Here is a 6,861-nt window from a genome sequence, read left to right as displayed (position 1 = left end):
AAGATTAAGTGATTTGCCTAGAATCAAAGGATATTGAGCCGACGCAGAGATTCGTACTGGGTTCCCAAGTTCCAAAGTCGGCAGCCCTGGTGAAACACGACACCTCTCCATCTCTATCTATATTCATCCATCATATTTTTCCATTACTGTGACAAAATCATAAAAACAGCGTTCCATGTTATCCTTTGTTGCTCCCATTGTAGCTTAAATGAACTGGCCTGCAAACATATCAATATCTGGTTGTCCTAGGAGAGAATATGGCTGACCTGCGGCGAGTCTTACAGCAGCTTGAATACTGTGTGGTCCAGTTAGCCAATCAAGTGAGACAAAACTGCAGGTCCCATAATGCACCAGTTTGTTCTTTTGACATTGCTTGCGTATCGAAACTTGAACTCTCACTCTCCGGACCCAAGTCAGAAGCGCTCAGGCCAGGCGCTCGCTGCCCGTGCACAGTGGTGGCCCCTGGGGCCCCCTCGCATCGTGAGGGCTGCGGGGGCTATTGTTACGCCTCTGCTTCATATGGTCACCATGTTTGCCTCGCCGTTGGAATCCTACGCTACTGTGCATCCTAGAAAAGGGGTTTCACTTTTACAAGGAAGCTAGGCGCTAACATACTTCGACTCTCCCTGTACATAACTAGACACCGCATTCCACGTCAACAAAATGAAAAGCAAGCAGGCTTATGTTTATTGCCACTATAAATATCCGGTAGTACACACCACGCCCAACCTGATAAGCTCCAAATCGGACTTGGGATCGGCTTTCCTGCAAAGCAGGTGTGTATACTTCCTTCTCATAGAGCTATGGTTCTGCATCTTAGCAACAAGGAAGTTGGGCCTCGGAAAATACAGAGGAGAAAGACGCCTGCAGCAAGCAGCCGCCGCTCACAATCGGCTGTACCAACACTGGCTGCGGGCTCCCAGTCGGTGTAACTTCAGAGTGGAGGCAATAAGGTAAGGCAAGGCTCAGCAGTGTCTGCACCTCTAGGCGGAACATGGGTCCTTTGGGGGAATACTCTGTCGCTAGTACTTCCGGTTTAGGTTTACCATTGCTCCACTTGAAATTTTAAGTATACTCGAATTTGGATGTTAGTTTTCTGCTTACAACAAAAAAGTAAAAATGTGAAAGCAGAGGAGAGAAATGCTGGCATCCACCTATGGCCTTCAGTCAGGTGTTATGAGGTCAGCGCTGTAGGTGAGTTTTGCTGGGACGCTTCATACTAACAAGTATAAGTATGCCTGTCAACTTCCTTACCCACAAATACGAGTTAAGGCAGGCATTTAAGAGGGTGAGCCCATTAAGGAAAATGAACGTTTTCTGGTGGTTGATAAACGTTTGAACACTGGGTATTCCCATTAAAGACTATGGAGTCCTTTTGGTTTCAGGAGGGCGAACAGTAGTAAAAAGAGGGTGACACATGCCAAATGTGGGTTAGTATGGGAGCTCGTAGATGTAGATAAAAACAAAAAAGAATTAGCAAATCCTAGATGGATCTGAGACAACTAAGTAGGGTTAAATGCAGAAAAGTGCAAATTCAAATCAGACTTCAAGTCACATAGATTTGGAGATCAAGTTATGCTCTCACTCAGAGTGAAAACTTGAATCCTAAATCTGACTCTCTTCAGAGCTATTGTGCGTGCAGAGGAATTATTGAGAACAAAAGAGGCTTCTTGAAATTACTGCACTGCATGGCAACCCTCCTACGGTCACTTTCATTTGGTGGGAGCAGGTGCGCTGTACATCCTAGTGCTACCACAGCTACTTTTGTATGCTACGGGTCTTCTTTAGTAAGAATTTGCTTTCTGTTAGAACTGGGGGTCTCTAGTTGGCAGAGGTAGGTACCTTTGACCAAATAGGGACCCTTGCTTCTAAGTCAGGGAAAAGGGATTACACTCCTGGATAACCCCTGCTCACTCCCTTGGTAGCTTGTCACGAGCAGACAGGCTTATCTCAGAGGCAGTGTGTTAAGCATTTGTGAACACATACAGTAATACAGTGAAAATACTACAGATGGACACCACACAGGTTTTATAAAAATAAGTATTCTTTATATAGACTTAACACAAGACCACAAACGACAAAAATCCACAATACTGTACTCAAAATTGACTTAAAGATGGTAGAGTTAACTTAGTTCAAGTTGTTGGTAAATGCGACACAGTTCTCACAAAAGTACCTGGATGCGTAACGCAAAATAAACAAAAGGCTCGCAGCTTTGGAGATGCCTTGGTTCCTTGCTTCGGGGGAGAATGATGCGTCGCGCCTCAATGCTTGCGCAGAGTAGGGGATGCCTCTTGATCCTTACCGGAGAGGAGGTGATGCGTAGATTCTCGTGCTGCAGCCCGGTTGTGATGCAGCAAGATGGCGCCTCAATGCGATGCGACAATCCGGTGCGATACGATAAGATTGCGCCCTTGATGCAACGACGTTGAGACGATGCGACACGCCCTGGCAGCCTTGCGGCGATTCTGTACTTTGGAGCCGCGACAGGCCCTGCGACACGCTTCTCCGGTGATGCGATGGCGACGGCGACCCTCACAGTTGCGACACACTTCTCCGGTGATGTGACAGCAGACAGCTACGACGAAGGCATGCTTCTGGGAAATGCGGCGGCACGCTTCTCCGGCGATGCGATGACTACAGCTGCGGCGGCGACACGCTTCTTCTCGTTGCGTCGCGCTTCCAGCTCCCAGTGACACGCAGGCTTCTGCAGATAGAATTCTCAGCAAGGAAATTCAGAGGGGAGCTGGTGGTGAAGTCTGTTGTCCCTGAGACTTCAGCAGGAGGAAAGCACAAGTTCAAGCCCTTGGAGAAATATTCTGCAAGATGATGTACACACAAAGTTCCTTCTCCTCTCTTTGGCACTGAAGACACCACTGTAGGCCAACCCAACAACACAGCACACTGGCAGGGGGGCAGTCCAACTCCCACAGCTTCCTTTGGTACTTCTCCTTGGAAGAGGTTTCTTCATGTTGTTCCAGAAGTGGTCTAAAGTCTTGGGGTTTGGGTCCCCAAATTTATACTACTTTTCTCTTTGTTCTCTGAAGGCAGAGAGGCCTTTGCCTAGTCCAAACCAGTTCTGGTCAGTCCTGAAGCACTTTGTTTACCTGACTTCTTCTCTCCTTTCAGAGTGCAGGGCAGAGACATCAGACACACCACAGGAGGTGGAGCCAGCATTGTGGAGGGAAGGCACAGCCCTATTCAGGTCCCTGGTGCAACTCCTCCCACCCATCTACATGCAGATCTTCCTATTCAGCCCTGTGCTGATTCACCCTCTCTCCTGGAATCCCCAGCCCCTGTCACTCACAGAACCAGACACACAATACACAACCTAGCAGAGGCAGGCTTGGACAGTTAAGCAAGAAAATACCTACTTTCTAAAAGTGGTATTTTCAAACACAGAATGTTAAAACCAACCTTACTAAAATATGTATTTTATCATTCTGAGTTCAGGCATACTAAATTCCAATTTCTACCATGTTCCCCGAGTCAGTTAGGATTATAAAATGTAATAATCTAACTGCCCATTCTGGCCTATGGAGAACAATAGTGAAAAACGAAAATGGCTGTAATTCACTACTAGGACATGCCACACACACCAGGGCTTGTCCTACCTTATACTTACAATGCACCCTGCCCTTGGGCCTACCTAAGGGGTGTCTGATGTGAAGATAAGGGAAGGTTTAGGGACTGGCAAGTGGGTGCACTTGGTCAGTCAGCATGGCAGTACCAGACTGCACATAGGCTCTGCAATGGCAGACCTGAGACACACTTTACAAGCTTCTTCTGTGGGTGGCACAACCGGTGTTGCAAGCCCACCAGCAGCATTTGATTTACAAACCCCGTACTAGGGTCTGACAAATAAATCAAATAACCCAATCATGGAGTCACTAATCAATACATCAATTTAACATAGGGAGCACTTGCACTGTGGCACTGAATAGCAGTGGCACAGTGCCCAAAGCATCTAAACCAGCAAAACCTATAAAAAACAGAGGAGGCAATCAGAAAAAATGGAAGGGAGACTCACGCCAATGGTACCAGGTCTAACACTTTCCTTTCATTCAATTTACATTTATCTGTATAATGTATGGAGTATTTCAATAGAGCAAACCTAGCCAAAAAGCAGAGGCATGCTGTAGAAAGACAAAATCGAACATAAAGTCAGCGAGGTGTGTCATCTACTCTTTCCTAAATTGGAGCAGCATCGGGTGGTCCTGATGCACAGAGTGATGTTGGTCAAGACTTTGGGTGCATACAAAGAAAAGGCCTACTGTCTTGTTTTTCTTTTATATATTTCTTACCCTGCAGTCTGATAGTGCCCTAGCTGTGCGTGTGTACCAAGAACCACCAGAGATGGTGCGCTTGTCTGCATAATAAGCGGGCGCTGGTCATAATTGCTTTGTATATGATGCCGCTGGATTTGACAATGGTGCTGGCTAGCCTGTGTAGCCAATGGAGTTATATCAGGATGGGGGTGATGTGATCATATTTCTTCAAGCCCTGAATGAGATGTGTTGTGGCAGGAAGGATGCCATTAGGGACTGCTGGAGTGGAGCCTGGGAGGTGATGAAGGAGGGCGTTAACACCATCCAAATGCAAGATGTCGAGGGCTTGAACAGCAGTCATGAAGTAATTTTCTGGAAGGTACATTTATACTTTCACTAAAGATAGAGCTGGTATTAGACTGTCTTTGTTTTTTTGGCAATCTGTTGCTTGACGTTGAGACTGGTGACCATGACCACAGTCATGGTCCCATTTGTAACTTAGTCCAAATAAGTCCTCAAAATTTACTACTTCTTCTAAAATTTCATGCATCACCATTATAAATTCTTGTGCGTCTTGTTGAATGTTGAGACTAAGGGGTATATGTACAAGAATTGCAGCTAACTAATGTTAGGGTTAGTTAGCACTAATTTTCCATCCACCCTGTACCACAGAAAACTATCGCCATGGTACCGACGTATTTACAGTACGTCGCTACATGGCAATAGTTTCTCATCGCGACAGGATTTGTTGACGTTAACCTGTGCGTTACGGCGATAAAAATCTTGCCGCAAATGGGAAAAAAGTATTGGGTGGCCAGTCAGCGGCCAGAAACTGCAAGCTAATCAACATGACACCACTTTTTTCACGTTTCACGGGAAAATAAACTACAAAACGCCCATGAAGTACCCCAAACACCACCCAAAAAAATATTGCAGAATACTTGTGGAGGAAGCTGGACCCAGTAATGCAGGAGAGAACAACCGCCCTAACACTACAAACAGCCAGGAGGACCAGCCAGGGACCCAGGGAAAGAGGAAGAGGAAAACCAGGTCCAGCCAGCAGGAAAATGAGATCCTGATTGGGGAGATGACAGACAAACAACAACAGCTTTTTGTCAGCTCCACTGTGTCATTGGAGATCCAAAAATGCAATATGGCAGTCCATCATAGCCAAGGTGAATGCTGTTGCAGAGGTCAAGAGGGCAGTGACCAACTGCAAGAAGCTCTGGCATAATGTTAAGCGCAAGACCAAGCAGAAACTGTCCAACAGTCGCAAGGCAGCAACGCAGACTGGAGGTGGGAGTCCAGCGCCACAGGAGGAGCTGGATGCCTTGGAGGAACAGGTGTCCGCAGTCATCTGCGAGGAGTCGGTGGTTGGAATCCAGGGACAGAATAGTGATGAACATGACCAGCTACATCAGCAACAGGGTAAGTAACAACCAGGGACTGGGGGGATGGGGGTGGATGATACCAATGTTACTCATGCTCAAATAAATATCCCTTAGTGCACACCCACACTGACTGCAAATCTTGTTCCAGATACTATGGTCCCTGGGGGTATGGCCACATATCACCTTAGTCATTGAATATATTTAAAGACACATATTGGTGGTGTCACAAACTTGGAAATCTGCACAGAAAATTTAATCCAAAATATAGCACAAAAAAATATACATCAGACTACAAAATAAGGGCAACATGAACAGGCAAAGGGGCATATTTACTGAAAAGGCGGCAGAGTGTCACATTGGCCTCCTTGCCTCAACACCACACACATATATATTGTACACTTGCCGAGGCACACTCAGTAGTAATCCAAGCCAGTAAAGCTGGCTTCCACTATTTGTCACAAAAACAGTCGGAATTCACAAGTTGCTTCAAGATTTTCTTTACGTAGTTTTTTATTGTTCTTCTAGAAAAATATAATATATGTACAGGCAGCCAACACGTGTTTCGTCCCAAGGACTTTCTCAAAGCTGCAAACAACACATAGACATACAATTAAAATCCATTAAAAACAGCAACTGAGTCTTTGACAATCTCAATGGCTCACACCCGATATTTCTATTACATCTATCAAATAGAACTAGCATCAAACCAATTTAGATGTTGCATTCCCCGCCAGAAATCATCCTGTTTATCATTTACAATGTATAATACATTGCCAGAGAAAAGCACTTTTGTATAAACAGAATCCCATGTGTTAGAAGTAGCAACATGGTAGCCATGGTAGCCATCACCAAACACCAAGTATATAGTTTACTTGTGTAAAGAACCTACCACCCAAAAGCTGCATGCAGAAAGAATATTATCTATGGCTTCTCCATCTCACCTAATATATGTCGATATATCCAATAATTACTCCATAATCGATGAAATAGTAGAAAGACCAGCTGAGAAATAAGTGTCCCACGCAAAGTCTCTAGTCCTGAAAAAGCACTACTCGTGCAATTTCCATTCCAGCAATCAATTTGAACAGGTCATGATAAACCTATAAATATCAAAATGTATATTACTAATGTTCTACAATTAATAATATCACTGTGGAGATTAAACGACAATTGTAAGTGTAAGCAGCAAACTATGACTATCA

The 6,861-nt window shown here is 45.1% G+C and overlaps 1 protein-coding gene across 2 annotated transcripts in view; it reads left to right on the top strand.

The window, feature by feature from the left end:
• The first annotated feature begins 478 nt into the window (after window positions 1-478).
• LOC146785337 (kyphoscoliosis peptidase-like) overlaps window positions 479-6,861 on the top strand; it is a 372,020-nt gene continuing 365,637 nt past the window's right edge. The window contains exon 1 of one of the 2 annotated variants that reach the window (XM_085634318.1): window positions 479-776. The gene's annotated coding sequence lies outside the window, so the exon portion shown is untranslated. Of the gene's footprint in view, window positions 954-6,861 lie in introns of both variants that reach the window. The other variant, XM_085634315.1, reaches the window with a different exon arrangement.

The sequence above is a fragment of the Triturus cristatus genome, chromosome 11 (genome assembly GCF_964204655.1).
Source record: "Triturus cristatus chromosome 11, aTriCri1.1, whole genome shotgun sequence".
NCBI classification, from domain to species: domain Eukaryota; kingdom Metazoa; phylum Chordata; class Amphibia; order Caudata; family Salamandridae; genus Triturus; species Triturus cristatus.
The sequence above is the reverse complement of the archived record's forward strand: the minus strand, read 5'-3'. Positions and strand labels throughout refer to the sequence as shown.